The sequence below is a fragment of the Phasianus colchicus genome, chromosome 7, assembly GCF_987193195.1.
Source record: "Phasianus colchicus chromosome 7, bPhaCol1.hap1.1, whole genome shotgun sequence".
Taxonomy (NCBI): Eukaryota; Metazoa; Chordata; class Aves; order Galliformes; family Phasianidae; genus Phasianus; species Phasianus colchicus.
Window position 1 is genome coordinate 3227568 of NC_143442.1, and position 9436 is coordinate 3237003.

A 9436-nucleotide genomic window follows, 5' to 3' on the forward strand; every position below is an offset into this window, starting at 1 on the left:
GATTACATCCACCCCGAAACATTCGCAGGCAGTCATGTTTGTTTTCATTGCATTCCAGATATCAGTTGCAATCAGTCTATATATATTTCTTTCTCTCCTGTGTGTGCGTGTGTGTGTTCCCTTTATATACAGAACCAAAGGAACGTTTTGCTAAATCAAGCAAAATCTTCAAAAGCCTTCAAAACCTGCGTTCTGAGCTTGTAAAAAATGCAAGGAGAAAAAAAAAAGAGGGATTTTAAAATGGAGTTAAATGACTCAGGGTCCAGTTGGAGCCATAATGTGAATTTATTATTATGAATAATTTGCCTTGGTATTCCTAATTTGGCAAGTAAAGAGTGCAGCGCCGCTTCACAGCCATAGTACCTTTGTGCTCTTAATCCACCAGAGGCTACCTATACTTGTCTGTCTGTACATTGGATCACTGCTAGTGGAGGTCTGAAAAGCATCTCCAGCAATCTTTAATTCATGTGATTAAAAATTCAAAAGAAGCCCTTGTACCAGCTGTTAAACTATGTTAGTAAGCTGTAATTCAGAGTTCAAATCCCAGCAAATTGAAGGTTAGGTTAACAGGATCATTCAGTGGAACTGCATTATGTCGTAGCAACGAGAAACAGTAGGTGGACTGTTTTATACAGGCTCATTTGCAGAAGATAAACTAAGGATGAGCAAACTCATAGCACTGCAAACCTTGCCCTGGATTTATTCTCCCCCCCCCCCCCCCCTCCCTTCTCTTTCTGAGGCATGATTTTTTTTCTTAAAGTCTGGCAGATGAAACCAACTGTGGGTTTTGTTTAATCTTTGCACAGATAGAGGCAGAATAAAATCAGCATGAAGTGTTTTGTTTAAGATTATCTGGAATCCGAGAAATGTGTTTTTCATCTCTGAGACTAATTAGTTTAAGTATAACAAAGGTGAAATGAGTCTGATGGTCTGAAGTCTACTGTTCGTTCTCCCTCAGTAAACAGTGAAAAAGTAGAAGAGAAAAGAAATCCACCTTATTTAGAAGAGTTTGGTGTGATTTATTCTTTGCTCAGTTTCGTCCCAGCGTAAACTTACAGGAAGTCTGGAAGAATCAACCTTAAGTGCATGTAAGGCCAAAAGTATTATTCACAATTATTATTTATTATTAGCATTACAATAGTCATTAGTTTTCAGCTGCAAGTGAGAAGCTATTGTGGAAAGTGCTGTGTATAAAATGACAGTATTTGCTCTCCAGTGCTTACAGCCTTCCCAGCTTTACAGAGCTTGCAGGGAGAAGGTGAGAAACAGGATGTAATATCATCTTTAGTTTGCAGATGGGGAATTATGGCACAAAGTGTCTTTCCCAAAACCACACAGGAAGCATGCAAAACTAGAAGCTGAATCCTGATCTCTTGAAGGCTTTAACCAAAATACCATCCTTCCTGTCTATTGAAAGACTCTACTTACTATATAGTGGGCTGTAGAGCAGACCTTTAATGAGCCCACACTCAGAAACTAGATGTGATCCCATGCCCATAATACACATGAAAAACTGAAGCCCTTATAAAACACACTGATAATATCATTATACTTGTGATTCTGGTGACTTTGATAAGGTAGGTTTAGTGCAATAGAGAGCAATTCTGAAAAGGGAAGTCAATGGGAAAGGCTAGGAAGGACTGACGGTTTGCTCGAAGTGGCAGCAAAGGCAAAAGGGAAAAATGGCCTGTTGGGGTTGTTGCTAGGATAATATCAGAGGATAATAAAATATTTAGGAAAACTGGCTTTCACATTTGGAAAAAAGAAGCCAAATGAAAAACAGCGCTGAGTATGAGTGCATCTAGATGCTGGGAGAAGAAACCTTGAGCTCAAGAAACAGGTGAAGAGAAGCTTAGGGAAGAATGGAGAATTTTAGTAACAAAGCACAGGAGTTTGCACAGGTAGCAAAGGAATACATATCTGTAGCTAGGAATTTCACCTCCTTGTTGCTGGTAAGAGACCCACTAGTGAAAGCCTCAACAGATTTTGCATGCAGTTCTTCCAGTGATCTATTCACAGGTCTGAAGGGAGAACTCATGCATCTTTTGGCCATGACACTTACAAACATGAAATTCATTCTCATTTCCTACTTAAGAGAATATTTCTTCTGAAATTACTAAAATTCCTTTTCTAAAATCCTTAATTCCTATTTAAAGGAAATAAATATACATTTTAAGTGATTAACATGCGTTTGCCTGTATGTGATCAACCTGTGGCTGGTTTCTTCCCTTTAAATCCCTATTAACAAATCATTCCTGCTGTGGGTCAGATGTCATGACTAAACACATGGCACTCCCCAAACCCTTTTAATGTTTCAAGAAATAATGTTTAAAAATAACATTGTCTGACCAAGGACTGTGTAAAAGTTGTGAAGGACTTGGCCTCGTAATTTAGAGTCATCATCATCAGCAGGCTTTCACTTGGATAGCACCTTTCATTCAAAGATCTCAGAACACTTAATTTAATTAAGCCTTTCAACAATGCCATAATGCAGCCAAATGTTATAATAACTGCTTGTAGAGGTTTGAATCTGAGACAAAGAGAGGTTAAATGAGTCTCCCAAGGTCCCAGAACAAATTAATAACATCGCCAAGAGGAGGCTGCAAAGCCAGACCCGCAGCCCTCTCCTTCACCATCAGCTCCTTTCCTCCTCTTTCACCCCAACACATGGACATGAACACTGGGGATTTCTGAGGACAGTGGTCTCATCTTCCTAGGAAGCAGTCTGTGTGACATTGAGCAGTGTTTCAGGCTCGTGATGAGGACCACATCCCTTATTTAGGCTGTTTGGAGCCCTGCTTTCACTCCCCAAACAGCGAGCCACATTTCTGGGCAGGGTTAGCTGCACCATATAATGGGTGATAGTAACAGGAATATTTCCCCCCAAAACAAGATTAGGATAAGTTTGTCACTGCTTCCCTCCACACCAGCACTTCCTCTGGGCTACCTGAGGAAGTGGGATTGTTTGCAGCTTTCCCATGGCTACAATCTGCACTATATTCACGGTGCACCGAGCGGTCAATTTTGCAGCCAGTGAAGACTAAAGCTGGGTGAGCTCTTACCACCTGATCTGTACTGAAGGACAGGGCTCAGCAGGAGGAACACCTCATCCTCACCACCGCACAGCATGCTCTGATGTTTTCTAGGAGGTCCCTTGCACAAGCTGCCTCATCCTGATTCCCTGAGCCTGGGAGATCTGAAGCACATACAGGCTGCAGTGGTATGGCTCCAGGCCATACAGCACGCACTAAGCACTACCATATGTCACAGAGGCAGCTAGACAAAATCTTCCCTGAAATGTGAAGAGGAGTGCTGGATACACGCGAAACTTCGCTAGTTTCAAACCAAACAGCAAAGGTTTTGTAAAACAAAACCGGTTTACTGCTGAGCTTCAGCAGCTGCTTTCAAATTTACAAATACATTTACATTCTGCAGAACGTAAATGAGAAGTGATGGCTTTCTGAGCTGGCTGCCAGGACCCCGAGGTGGGGATTTGCCTTTTCCCAGGTGCTGCTGCAGAGTTTGATGCCCTACAATATGCAGGTGGAGTGGCATGGGACGTTCGCTCAGCCCACAAAGAAGGCCTGGAGCTCCTTGGCATGAATGGCCACAGACTTTACAGGAAGGATTTGGTCATTATTACATTCAGTATTTTCCCATCATGGAGGGGCTCCAGAATTAAATATTTGACCCTCTGGTTTTGGGAACTGTCGGCAAGAGATGCACCAGGCCCACACACGCGTGCAGGATGCGTGGGGTCCCGTCAGAAAGGCCTCATCACGCACGCCTTCTACTCTATAATCTCATGAACACAAATATTTAGTGTCCATCCCAGCCCCAGATTTATAAAAGGCCATCTGTTAACTGCTTTCACTGGTTCCCAATTAAGCTATCTCCATAGTGGGATTGATGCCACTCACGGATGACACGATACCTTCAATTTGAGGATAAGATAGTTATTTGGACTGATGTCCTTATGGAAAGTCCTTGTGTAATTGAACAATGGTGAAAACAAGCAGGGTTGGGCAGAATTACAAGCAGGGCCTGCCTGTGCTGCAGACAGTACCCATTACACCAGTAACATCTAACTAAAGCACAACCCCAAGAGCCATATGATGCTTAAGAACACGGACTTTTGCTTTCTAAAACCATCCCCCCTGTCTTTACTATTGAGAAGTTCAAAATGTGAAGTTGAAGGCTGAAAAATAAAAAGACAGAAAACAATCCCAATTGTATTTTTAAAATCTAATTATTTTATGCATGATTTCAGAACACTGGGAGCTGGATACAGCATGGTAAATTATACAAATTCCTACAAAATTATGTGAGTTTAAACTACCTTGGAATAGTTTAAGCTTATCTACGTTAATTAAATGAATTAAAAATTTGTGACTTGATACATTAAAAAATTTTAAATATATGATCTAAAAAATATAAAAAATACATAACCTTTTATCTCAGAGGTTGAATGGGCTCAATTCTCTGCATGTGCAAATGAGTGCCATTCTGTTGCTTTCATCACCATACTTTCGCTCACCTACATTTCATAGAATTGAACAGATGGATACTTCTGGGGTGCAAGCTTACTTTTAAATTCTTTCTCCATGAAAGACAGAAATCATCGAATCATAGAATCATAGAATGGCCTGGCTTGAAAAGGATCACAATGCTCATCTAGTTTCAACCCCCTGCTATGTGCAGAGTTGCCAACCAGCACACCAGGCTGCCCAGAGCCACATCCAGCCTGGCCATGAATGCCTTCAGGGATGGAGCATCCACAACCTCCTTGGGCAAGCTGTTCCAGTGCATCACTACCCTCTAAATGAAAATAATCTGGTGGGAACATTCTACTGGTGGGAGAGCTCACCTTGGCATTACTCCATCATCCATCCTTAGTAATGGCACATGGACACGACGACTCAAGTAGAGCAAAGCACACAGATGGAATCTGGCTTGGCTCAAGGCCTTGATGGAGAACTCCAATGTTTTCCTCCTTGTTCAAAGCGTCACGAAGCTCACCTTTGAAGTTTCTTTTTACGAACTGAAGTTCACTGCCCTAATTGGTGCACACATAACACGTTTTTAGTCACGAGATAAACAATTTACTACAGCATCAAGAAAACACTGGGTCAAAACTTTATTAGGTACGTATGATAAACCCACTCCTCTGCTTGTTTCGATGGTAAAATAAACTCCCAGCATGGACGGTGGAGATGGAGCACAGCAATTTGTTTCAGCTCAGGCTCTGTGTCCTGCTCCCACCCGCACCACTTGGCGAAAGCATGGCCTGCGCTCCTACAGGTGTTACATTTTTTACTCCCCCAGTGACCAGTAACAGTGCTATTGGATGAACATAATATATCTCAAAACAATGTGCTGGCATCGCTGAGAACGTACATATAAGGCCACTGAGGTCCACACAGCAAGGATTGCACAATAACCCATTAAAATAAACATTTGCAACCACAGATAGCTGGCCTGAAATCCCTGCTCTGATACAAATAACATCTGGACAACTTTTGTATGCATCTTCCAGCATAAAACACCCTTGAGAAAAAATAGAAGGCAAGCTAAAAGACAAAGGACCACTAAAGATTTTATTGTGCTATGGGTGTGGTGCCATAAATTTTAGGAGATTCAGGCAAGAGTTGCCAAGCCTGAATTTAAACAGCATGTTGTTTTTAAAAGTTGTAACATTAGTGACGAACAAGTCAGTATTCTTACATAATTAATCCAGTGTGAAATAGAGTGACTGGAAGACATCCAGTGGTTTAAAAATAACTCAATCATTTATAAGATCCACAGCACTATAGGATTTAACATTAAGGCACAGGAAGTGAAGGCATCTTGGTACAGAGCATGCTGTTTTAATTCCACAAAAGCTTTGTGAATTCGGCTTAACGGAGCTCCCTGTACAACAGCCCCGCGCCGCGCAGAAGCGAGGGAGGTTCCTCTCAAGTGATCACAGGTTTAACGTCTGGGTTTTTGTCAGCAGGATTTGATTTCATTTTTCCTCTCTCCACCATTTGGAGATGTCTTTGGCTGGAGATACCATAAAAGAGATGAAAATGGCATATATATATATAAATAAATATATATATATATATAATATATAAATAAATAAAATATATATATATATATATTTTTAATGGTAACGCTTAACTGGAAAGACAGGGAGGAACAAAAAGCTACACAGGGAGCTAAGGAATGTCTTCAGAAGGTAATCATGGTATGAATTTGAATGGACTACAGCCTTTAGTGTCATTTGTGAGTGGTGTTTTCAACTGGCAAGCTGCACTAATAGGTGCATATGGGAGACACAGCATGAGAAGGGCTGCATGTAAAGACATATACATACCGCCAGGTGAAATCCTCAGCCATTGCTGACCAGAAGTCATCATTTATGTTTGCAAACTGAGGGCTCGGTTCTGCAAGTCATTCTGACACAAATCCCCACCCAGCAAAACCACCTGCAAGAGTCAGACAAGGTGACAATCAGTGTTTCTGCAAGCTGGAAGAAAGCATCATGGCTAATTATACTGCAGCCCACCCCTTACATCTACAAAACTGGGGGTGAACGGTCCATACAGAGCTGCTTCTGGCTTTGCTATTTTCCAAAATTTCCAACTAAAACTGGTGGCAGTGCCATGTGGCCCCTCAGCCCACCATTAGGGTGCCAGGCCAATGGCATCTCATCGCTCACTGCTTTGTTCTGCTCGGTGAAAGCACTCACGATGACACAGTTTGCCCCAAAGAACATTAGGATTCTTGATAAAGGGAAGTAAAGAATACAGCAGGTGGATATAAGGTGCCTCTTCCTCGGCAGTGCATTTCCCCTTTGCCTGGTTTGACATAGAGGATGAGAGCAGATACATCAAAATTGTAATCTCGAATGATCAAAATAAATCACATACAATTGATTTTGACTAATGTAAAACTAACTGAATACATTTCTGGAAACAGTACTTATGAATTAATAATAGTGATTAAGATGAATTAAACACACAGACTAAATTCTGCTCTACAACATGCTGACTTCCATGGAAACTGTGCATACAGATAGGGTCTGAGTATAGCAAGTTAATTCAGAATTATTTTTATCTGTTGAATCAAAGTAGTATGTTAAAAAGAATTTATGTGACTAAATAACATGCTAAACTTACCAATGTTTATTAAGCTTTGAATATTGTATTCTCAAATTATCAGTATATCTGCTTAAAAATGCAGAAAGTAGCTTTGTGAAATCCACCACTGCCAGACTGCAGAGTCTTAAGGTACAAGAAATGTGACCGAAAACAGTATTATCGTTTCATTGGATAAGGATAGATTTAAAGAATCGTTAATCTCATTCCCATTCAGTTCTTGGACCCATTCACCATTTGCAAGAACGAAATCAGATCCACAAATGCCACTTCTGCTCATGGCATCTGTCTCGAGATGGACCCAGCAACTGTAATACAGTTTTTCTCTTGAAATACAGTTATAATGGTGTTACATATTTTTTTCTATAAGCTTGTCTTTTTCATAAAAGCATATTAGCTATATTCCACGGATGTACACACATTTTTATGATTGTACATTTTACACACTCAATTGCTATGCTTACATACGTATCTGTTTTTCCTATGTTTGTGTCCATTTGCTTCTGTAACCATTTCGTAAGTTCTTTATGGCAAACTTGTTCTTGGACAGAAATTCTGTGAAACTTGGACTAAGGGAAGTGTACTCCACTGAAATGCACCATGTGGTATCGCCTATGAGGATTTAAAGATGTACACTTAGGAAAGATTGATTCAGTCAAGTTCAAATCCATCAGGTGCTTAAGATGGTGAGTAAGAACTGCAAGGAATATGGATAACTGAAAGGCAGCATGTGTCAGGTTAAACTCTCATTGCCTGGTATCAGTTCAGATTAATTCTGATGAGAACATGAGTAAAGAATGTGTAGGTGATCAGAGGAGAGCCTGTACTGCTGGAGAAGATTAAAGTAGTGAGGTACACTAAGATCAATTAAATGAAGGCTGAGATGCAACTTTTGTCTATGAATAAGCCAGTGGGGGTTAAAAGAAGCTGTGAGATTTGCTATTTAACACAAATATGAATGGATATCATCTGGTTGTTAATGAGCTTCAGGAGAAGCTTGACAAAGGGATGTGACCATGAGAACTCTCCAGCAGCCATCCCACAAGAGCATGGGGACAGGGGAAGTAAGAAAACAACAACCTCAGAGGCTGGTTAATATGGAGCTTGCTCAGTTCTCAAATGGAATTTGGGCAAGAAGTTCAGTGCTCAGAGGATCCCTGCTAGTACTGTGCTGTGAAAATGAAAGGAAAGGGAACAGGTGAAAGGGAAAAGGCAAAAGGGAAAAGGCAAAAAGGAGAAAGGAAAAAGGAAAAAGGGAAAAGAAAGAAGGAAAAAGGGAAAAGGAAAAAGGGAAAAGGAAATCATCTCTAAATGTTTAATACTTAGAAAAAAAAAAAAAAATAGGAAGATTTACCAAAAGTGATGATTTTAAACAATTCCCATCAAAATATTCCCCCAAATAATTTGATCACTATTAAATGGTTTTGCAGTAGAAAACTCTCTCTTACATTGTTTTTCTAATGGCTCAAGGCAGAAGCAGGCAGGATGTTTGGAAGGGACTTGAACATTTATGCCTCACTGCCACTGCTTGACCTCCTCCAGAGAAGGGAGGGCATGCTTGGGTTAGTCTTCATGTTTGTGGTGATTAAACAGCTCCTGGTCTCACCTCTTGCTGAATCCTAATGAAATATGATATGTTGTCTGTTTGCTAGATATTAACAGGAAAATATTCTGTTTTCCCATCCAAAGATGTTTGCCAAAAGAGAAATCACAGTTCTCCTTTCTAATGCGGATCTTGTAAGGTCTAGCACTAGGCAAGGACACTCAGGCACTGAAATAGTTTCTTGGAGACACTGATGGCTCTTCTGAATATGATAAGTTTAAGTAAATATCTGCTGCCAGGTTTCTTACCTTAGACCAGCTGCATACACCAGATGCTCTAGTTAGTTGACCGTATCAGAATTTTTCTGTAGAAATTTCTTTTGTAGAAGAAAATATCCTTTCCAGGAAAAGGCTGCTGGGAAAGCTATAGTTGGTTTGAAGTGTTTTCTCCCTGTGTTGTTAAAATACAGCGTTAGTTAAAAAAGTTTTAATCAATTTCATTTTTATCAGCAATTTGAAAAATCATTGTGATTTACTAAAAATATGGTATTTTTGGAAATCCTTTTGCATGAAGAATGTTGTGGTTTCGAATTTTCATCCAAGAGCTGGATTAATTTCTTTTCTGAAAACATAAAATATGTGATGGGAAGGGATTTCCATTTTCTACCCAGCCATGACATTTAGTGGTATTATTAAAATTAGTTATTTTCATTCCTTTTATGTAGAACCATTCATAAATATTGTACGTCGTA

General features: G+C 40.1%; 1 protein-coding gene across 1 annotated transcript in view; it reads right to left on the reverse strand.

Annotated features, from left to right (window-relative positions):
• LOC149917179 (uncharacterized) overlaps positions 1–9129 on the reverse strand; it is a 43155-nt gene extending 34026 nt beyond the window's left edge. Inside the window, exons 1-3 of the mRNA XM_090143499.1 lie at positions 8994–9129; positions 6359–6470; positions 4868–5056 (exon numbers count right to left, since the gene is read on the reverse strand). The gene's annotated coding sequence lies outside the window, so the exon portion shown is untranslated. The remainder of the gene's footprint in view (positions 1–4867; positions 5057–6358; positions 6471–8993) is intronic.
• Positions 9130–9436: the final 307 nt, after the last annotated feature.